Source organism: Amblyomma mixtum, chromosome 10 (assembly GCF_055824585.1).
Source record: "Amblyomma mixtum isolate Tamu chromosome 10, ASM5582458v1, whole genome shotgun sequence".
NCBI classification, from domain to species: Eukaryota; Metazoa; Arthropoda; class Arachnida; order Ixodida; family Ixodidae; genus Amblyomma; species Amblyomma mixtum.
Genome location: NC_143021.1, coordinates 18561333 through 18570419, shown reverse-complemented (window position 1 = coordinate 18570419; position 9087 = coordinate 18561333). Strand labels below are relative to the sequence as shown.

At 45.0% G+C, this 9087-nt stretch overlaps 1 long non-coding RNA gene across 1 annotated transcript; it reads right to left on the bottom strand.

Moving 5' to 3' along the window:
- Window positions 1-1351: 1351 nt before the first annotated feature.
- Window positions 1352-9087, bottom strand: LOC149325267 (uncharacterized). The gene is made up of 3 exons (XR_016286424.1): window positions 8879-9087; window positions 5207-6275; window positions 1352-3907 (listed from the first exon to the last, which is right to left on the bottom strand). It is a non-coding gene; the product is annotated as an uncharacterized LOC149325267 (long non-coding RNA).

Genomic DNA, 9087 nt, shown 5'->3' with positions numbered 1-9087 from the left:
AAAAATTTATTTTACAGTTGCAGTGTTAGTTTTTATTATAATTAGCAACATTTTCTTACAGTTACATTTGTGTTGTTTCTACTTGTCTTTTTATTGTTTTTTTACGGAAGGTTGTATTTCCGTAGTGGAGAGCTACGGAAGCCTTCCTTTGTACGTGTACCTGTACAGTACACGGGCGTTTTCGCACCCATTCTCCAACCTGGGTGCAGTCTCCGAGGCCGGATTCTACCCCGTGCACCTGCCAACGCAGTCGCGTAAGGCCTTAGCCACTGCGCTACCTCGGAGAGTGGTTACCTGTGGTGTGAGGGCCCCGTGTATGTGTGTAAGGTGCAGCGATAAGCTCCTTTCGGTCTTTTACAGGTATGGCAGGCAGGCGTGGCACCAGAAGCCAAAGAGTTGGGGTGCGTACATAGGGGCTCCAGTGCACCCCCCCCCACTCCACGCTCGCAATCTTCATGCAATTGGTCTGCCTAGCAAATCAAGAGGCACCCGTGCCCTGTACTTAACTATTTGCTTAAGCGATTAATTACATTAGATAGTTTATTTCACAGTTGCAGGATAAAAAAATTTTATATTACAGTTGCAGTGTTAGTTTTTATTATAATTACCAACATTTTCTTACAGTTACATTTGTGTTGTTTCTACTTGTCTTTTTATTGTTTTTTTACGGAAGGTTGTATTTCCGTAGTGGAGACCCAGTTGAAAAATACACCAGGATGGCTTGGTGTGTTCTGGTGTTTCCTAGTGTGAACACCAGACCGGGCTGGTGTGTTCTGATGTTAACACCAGACCGGGCTGGTGTGTTCTGATGTTAACACCAGACCGGGCTGGTGTGTTGTAACGTGCACACCAGCCCGCTTTGGTGTGTCTTAGTGTGCACACCAGCCCGGTTTGGTGTGTCTTAGTGTGCACACCAGCCCGGTTTGGTGTGTGGCAGCGTGCACGCCAGACTGGGCTGGTGTGTTGCAGCGTGCACGCCAGACTGGGCTGGTGTGTTGCAGTGTGCACACCAGACTGGGTTGGTGTGCTGCAGCGGGCACACCACAACGGGTTGGCGTGTTGTAGCGTGCACACCAGAAAGCGTTGGTGTGTTGTAGCATGCACACTACACTTGATTGGTGTATTTTGGTACCCACAGCGTGCAGTGTTAGTGTGTTGTAGTGCATACACCAGACTGCATGGGTTGTGGTGTGCACACTGTTTTGGTCGTCAATTGCACTTAAGAGTGGATTGGTTAATTTTGGCACGAAAAACACTTTGAATAGGCATTAAGGTTTGGACACCAATCAACCACATTCTGGCTGACACACACAGGAAGTTAGTGTGCTGTTGTAAACGTATACAACTACACTGCAGTACCTAATTTAGTTTACTTTAGTTTGGGGGCATACACAGCAAAGACAAATATTGGCAGAGTGCATCCATCCTAATCTGGACTTCTTGTCTAACGCGCGTCGCACTGATCACAAAGTGCAGTATAGAACTATACCAACCATTTTTCAGGGAAAGCGAAGGGCAGAAGTGTTTCATGCTTAAGCGTGCCTTAACTTTGCTTCACTGGATGTTATGTGCTGATGCAAATGCCTCAACATACCATTTCAAGCAGAACGTATGCAGCAGAAGGTCGCCCTTTTAGATCTAATCGCCTCTGTGAAACAATGTTGAGTAGAATGATAATTAAGGTAACCTCCTAACATGTTTTCATAAACATGTGTGAAAATTATATATCAAACATCATAATTCTTTATTTACACTACAAATGAAGCGCTATTTTAACAAACCTCACATAACAAACTAACAATCTCACATAACAAACCAAAACACGTACATTTGAACCTTAGGCCAAATATGGCATATGAAAAATGCGATTACAAGCCACATTCAACTTTAGTAATTACAAACAGGACTACACACTGGACATTAGACAGAATGCTTCTTCTATATACAATGACCTATAGCAGTGCAACACAGAGATGCAGAGATGTTTCACAATAATCGAGAACTGCACAAGGAAATAAACTTCAAATGACATATGCAGCAAAAGGTGCACACCTTCCATACAACTGAGGCAAATATTGTCACAGAGTGGTGACTGCAGTACGGAGAGCAAGAAGACAGCGAAAATTGCTTCTAACCGAAACTCTTTTTGTGCCGACTTGCACAAGCAAAGAACTGAATGACTCCGCGGCGGCGTAGCAACAGGCGAACTCTGCGGTCGGACAGAATGCCTGCCGCTCTTGGCCATGCTGAATTTAAAGCTGATAGCGAACTTTCGAGATAAAGCGTGCAAAGTTACTAGAACATTCTGGTATAACGTAGAAGCGGCTCCGCCTGGATGCGATCAATCGAGATAAATCTGGTCGCGTCTTGCATCACAGCCAAAGCAATAAAGCGGCGCACCGGCAACACTGAAGAATAAACAAACACTACAAAGGTTAAGAGAATTTCTCCCCTTTCAAAGAAGCATCGACCCAATGCTTTAAAACATAAGACTACAAACAAATAAAATGGACTGTGCAAAAGAAAACAGTGTGGGAACAGTGTCCTTCAGCATGCATAATTGGGCTCTAGACGGACAACATAGAAAACTTCTGGTCATACGCAGCGTCGCAGGGATTGGCTATAAGCCAATTTAAATTTGTCCCTGGCATCTGTTCCTAATCACTTTCATAGAGATTGGGCACCTTCACAATATGTGACTGGTCGCTCTGTGCCACAAGCACACAAGGTGAAATAACTTTCTGCTCACAAATTAGGCACAACCCAACATCAGTCGGAGGGTGTTCAGCAGTGAACATGAAAGGCATAAAGCTTTCCTCGGTAATTAGTTCTTGGCAGAGTAAGAAGATACTGTTTTCCACTAAAAAGATTTTGATCACTCGCAAGAACTTGCCATCATCTGTTAGCATATATTCAGAGCACGTTTTCTCGGTCCTGTTGTAATTGGCACTATGTACAGTGAACCCTTTAATACGTGCTCTGAGGTATTCACTCATACTGGGCACAGCACCAATGGTCTGGCTGATCAAATCCAGAACATGGCATTCAAGACTGCCAGGCTGCAATGGCGAACCTAATACTCCTAACTGGAGCTTATTGCCTTGCTTCCCCGAGATCAGCTTTTGCTGCTTGTTCAGGTAGGGTGGCAGTAGTACCAGACGCTTCAGGGACTTCTGCACCTCTCGCATGATGAAGCGCTCTGCTATTTGATGTGGAACACCTTTCGCTGCAGAAACCAGCTTGGGAACGTCACCATTCCCTCCTTCAAATGGGAAGGTAGAGGTTGCCCACAGTGGCCCAGTCATGCGCACAGATTTTGCAAGGTGCACAAGTTGGTGCACATTGAATGTCAGGGTGTGTTCACCATAGAGAATTGGCATCTGCTCAACAAACTCCACAAGAAGCCTTTCGGCACAAAAAATATCTGTCTCTTCAACACTTGCTTATAAGAGTAAACTCTGCAAGAAGGCAGAAATGCGTCAAATATCTCTGCGGGAGCATATCGAAGAGACAAGGTGCACTGTAGTAAAGAAGCCAATATCTCCACTCTGTAGCTTTCCAAAACGAGCGCTCAGTTACCAGTCTTGGCAATCTGGTGAAATTGGTGGCCGAACTTTCAACAGGCGGTCATTCAACTCCCTCACATGATTCCCAATGTGCCAGGCACTTCCTGGTGAACACAGCCAAAGTTCCATTTGCTGCGATGTGACACCTTCCAGTACGCAGTGCATGTAGTCCGGCGGAAAGCCCCACGCCAGGTCCAATGTGCTGAGGGTTGCGACGGCTGACAAGCCCTTCATACCATCCACAGGACGGTCTCACCTGGCTGCAAGTTTCATTGTACTGTACACAGTGTCATGGCATCGCTCGACCATATCTCGCCCCTCCATGATATATTTCAGGGTGCCTGAAAAAAGAAATGACAGATAAATTTCTCATAGTACTATGCATAATAAACAAAGAAATACATGCTAAAGAACTGACAGGAGAGTACGAATGCACATGTAAGTGACGGTTATGAAATGCTACAATAACTTAAACTACATGCAATGGTACCACATCTACCTTTAATCAATGCACAAGCCCATTTTACAAAATTAGGCTTTTCATGTTACACTCAGAATATGTAAATGGGCAATAAGTCAACATGTGGAGCTTGCATGCCCTATTTTTCACTGCAGAACCCAACTTCCAAGAGGTAGACCTAGGCTATGGGAGATGCTAATGAAAAGCTCTGGATTATTAGGATCACTATGGAATCTGACCTGCACAGTCAATCTTCCTGACCTTTAATGTGCATAGCTTCTGCAGGAAGAGGTACAAAAGTTTACAAGAGTGCTTGTGTAAGATAGAACTTCCAAGTGACAATTTTTTCCATTCTGAATCCATACATGTGCACCACAGGTGACAACTGTGATTCCAGTCTTCACACCTCGTACGTCTTGGATCACCAGACAATAAACTTATCACAAGTTTAAACAGACAGCACAGACATTTGCTCACATAATTAACAGCACCAAATCTCCTCGTAGCTAGAAATAAGTGCCCTGTGCATATCTGCACATATTTCTCACAGTAAACACAAAGCTAAATGTGACTGCTCACCAACGCGCAAAATGACCGTCCTTTGTCATTATGCCTGCTAGAGAGTAAACTAAGCACCCCACAACAGCCTTTTGTTTCAGAATACTTATGAGGAGTTTTAGAAGACCTGTGATCCCTATGGTCGAAAACTGCTATACCCTGGCACTTGTCAGGCTCCATCTCTGGAATATGTGAATAGAAAAATTTCTTTAAAAGACTAAGCAGCAGAGTTACAGTTGTCACAATCAAGCAACTTTGCCATCCTTTTCTCTGCCATACCATCTTCGAGTCTCTCTCTCCCCCATATGGGTGATAATCCTTCCCAAGTGAAATTTCTTTCACTGCTTTTATGGGGAAGCACAGATTGTCACGTCATCATCATGGCCCTCCATCACCAAGTTGCTGCAACACCAAGTTTTTTGTATTAGAACACAACCTTGTTCAAACTGATATGAACCAGTATTTTTATACCTGGTAACAGTTGATACCAACCACATGGGATACGAGTATGTTGCTTGTTGCATGTGAATGCATTTAAGCAACAAAATTATGTTCTTAGAGCTGTACAGTGTGCAGAAAGCAGAAGAGGCAAAGCTTGTAATATGACTGAAACAATTCTTACCATCAACAAGCGTTTCTTTTTGAAGGCACCAAGAACAGCCATAGTATCCGTTGTATTGCTTAGCATTCAGCAGTGAAGCGCGAGCTGGCGAGTCAACACAAAAGCACAACACATTCACTGTTGACTGCACAACTTTGCTGGCAAATGACCACGTGAAGCTGCCCATAGTGTGGAATTTCTCAACAAATGTCTTCAAGTAGAGGCGAGTAGGTGGGTGACCTTTGGCAAACCAAATGACGCCGATGAGGATGTTCTTCCAACGATAGGGAAGAGGGAGCTCATTAAGCGCTACTTGAATTGGCCAGACTGACCCTTTGCTCGACTTAAATACTGGCGATCCATCGCTGTTAGCGGTAACAGTCAGGTCACTCCAATTCATGTTCCTTTCACGGCGGACCTTTCTGTACAGTTGGCCATCTGTGATATCCTTATAAGCTCCCTGATGAGTTTCAGCTGTGGGTTTCTGGAGGTTTGCGCCAACTATATCCCCAAACTTCTTTAAGAGACACTGTAGCTGATGCTTGAGGTCGACAGTTATGAAAAAGCTTCCTTTTTTTCACCAGCTGTGCCACAGTCATTGTGGCTGCACAATTAGTGCAGTGCTGGAAATCTAGGCCGCAGCTTGATGTCAGGCACTCACACGTTGGGCAGTATGTATGGACTTCCACCATCCTTGATTTGTGCAAATCCCATAACTTCCTAAAGCCATATTTTGTCGATGGGAAGACGTTCTGGCCAAGAAATGCATTCAACAGCTTCAACAAGCTGTCCACTTGTGTCCAAGGAAGGCCAGCAGCAACAACAAATGTTAATAATGTTAATACACGCAGCATCGCCTGCAGGTGGGTAGTGTTCTGTGTGGAAGTCTCGACTTGGAGTTCACTCTGATAAATTCCGACAAGTCTTCATCGGGGTCCTCTAGCACATGGTTGTCAAGCCCATTGGTGTCCTCATCAAGCCTTGGCAGTTGTGCATCAGAAATGCTGTCATCAAGATGCAGGGTTGAAGGCTCATCATCCAAGTTGGGATGACTTGTAGAGGCGTTGTCATGCACCTCATCTTCAGGTTGCTACAAAAAACATTGGAAAGGCTACATCAGCAACAGAAGAAAAAAACATCAGTATTGAAGTGAATGACTGCAACCTGTTCATGTATACCCCGAGTTGGTATCATTCCGCATGAACATCATTCCGATTCCCTTCACATTTTAATATTTTCATCACAGGTTTGTTTTTTTCTTTATAATGATCCATAAGAGATAGTATACATGGACCACCATGTGACACTGACCTACAATCACTAAATAATTTATAATCGAATTTCGTATCTCACCTGTTTCAGCTTCAACAGTCAAGTAATGGCTACAACGTGAAAGGTCAGTATAAGTCACGTGAGACACAAATAAAAAGTGCAACATAATCACTGCTTCATAATTTTAATTCACTGTGATGCTAAAGACAGCTTGCCGCAAGAGCTGGAATGGCAATGGGTTTGGTGCATGGTTCATGGGAGTTGTGGCGTCCTAAAGCGACCCCGGCTATGAGGGATCCCAAAGTGGAGGGCTCCGGATAATTTCACCCACACCTGGGGTTCTCGAATGTGTACTGACATCGCGCAACACATGAGACTCTAGCATTTCAACTCCACTGAAATGTGATCATAGTGGCTGGGACTTAACCCCCGCTTTTCAAGTCAACAGTCGAGAACCATAACTGAGCCACCACAGCAGCAGAATCGCAATGAGTGAAGCAGCAGCGATTATATTGCAGCTGTCTTCATGCCTCATGTGACCTATACTGACCTGACATCGTAGCCATCACACTGCTTTTGTAACAGAAGCCGAATCAGGTGAGAGATGAAATTTGATTATTATTTAGCAGCTGTAGCCAGATACCTCATGGTGTTCCATGTATAGTAATGTCTAACGCACCATTACAAACAAGAAAACATAGGCAACCAAAATTTGGTATCTACACTCCTTTAAATTTTATATGGGAAAGTGTTAAAAAGGTAGGACCAAGAGTGAAAGTGCGACAAGCCGCCTTACAGTTCAGCATTGCCAGTTTCGTTGAGTATGATTTCACAACAGTCACACAAGGCAGACAACAACAAGAGATGCTAATATTTTTAAAAAGAGAGCTGCTCAACAGCGGCATGAGCCCATGCATAGAACAAGCATTAGCACAACTGAGTGGGCAGGAAACATAGGCAAATAAAATAATACATTTTCTCATAATACCGCATCTGCCTGGTTCACAGGCAGCTAACATTAAACTATCAAAAGGGCACACAAGAAACCAAACATGCATTTTCGGGCTCAACTGCCAAGCACCTAAACACATAGTCACCACAGCAAGTCTACGTGCACATATCTATGTGGCTTCGCTTGAATTCAAGAATTGCCTCTGAACACCTCAACATTTACACGAAAATTTAGATTCATTCTGGGGCAAAGGGCAGTAGGGTAGTACATCAGTGTGTGTGTGTGTGTGTGTGTGTGTGTGTGTGTGTGTGTGTGTGTGCGTGTGCGTGCGTGCGTGCGTGTGTGTGTGTGTGTGTGTGTGTGTGTGTGTGTGTAAGGGGGGGGGGGGGGGAGGGCAAACCACTTGAACTGTGTACTGCTTGGAGATTTTTTTTTCTTCGGAAAATTGGGATAAGCAAAGTTTTCCTATGCAAAATTTCAGGCTTGTGGAGGGGGATAGATTGTCCCCTTTCAATGGGTGGGGTGCGTTTCCAGAGTCAGCGCAGAGGCTCATGGAAAAGTCGTCTGCTACAGCTACTTCCGGTTCCAAATTTCTCCCCCTGCTTGTTGCTTCACGGCAGTCGCTGTGTTAATTCGCTTCTAACACTAATTTATTTCCACTGCAACACCGCTGATTGTATTGCATCATCGCAAGACCAACCAGACGTCGACTCTGTTCTGCTTCGTAGCGTGTACTCGCATGAAGTACAACCACAATAATGTAAACGGTCGGATGCTTCCTATGCGTACGCAGTGGGACGTGTTGAGACGCGCTGCGCGCACGGTTGCATGTATGTGCTAGCCCGCTGGCAGCTTTTACACGCTTTGAGGCAAATACATCAATCGTTTGCTAAACTGTGCAAGCTCAGCCTTCGTTGCCTTCGTGATGCAGCAAAAAAAAACAAATATATAACGACCAACGCGTTAAACTATTTCGCGCACACAGCCGACTGCCGTGCATACACTCGAGAAAACACTCGTACCTTTCGTAATTGTCATTTTCTGCGCTCAGGACGCGTTCATACACAGCACGCGCTGATCTTACGGTGCAATACGCAATGTCGCAGCACAAATAGATTAGCGAATAAACGATGCACGAATACAGGGCATTTGCTATGCAGAAGGCAGTGCATGGGAGAAATTTGTAACCGGAAAAAGCTGACAGACGATTCTTCCATGGTCGTTTGCATTCACTTCGGAAACACGCCTCACCTATTCACCACTGCCTGTTAAATCCGCCCCCATCCCTCAAATATGCACTCGCCTCGATTCGGTGCGGGCCCCACGACACGCTAGAAACAGGCTTACTTGCCTCTGCTCATCGATTTTTTATTTTTTTTCGTAGAAGCCCAAGGTACAGCCCAAGGAGTACGGGGAGAAATTGGGGGGTAGCGGGCGTATTTGGAAACGTGTCATGCGCAACGGCTCACCTGTGAAACTTCATTCGACGGTTCCCTTTGCCGCTGGCTCCACACGGTTTGCCGCGGAACTTTCGCTGACGACGCACCGGGCTCAAAATAAGCAAGTTACCGTTTTTTAGGAGGCATGCTGCGATAAAGTGCACGGCCTGCTGGTAAAAGAAAGCCTTCGAACCGAGTACCAAAAAGGCGACACAGATTAACAGACGCACTCAACGAAG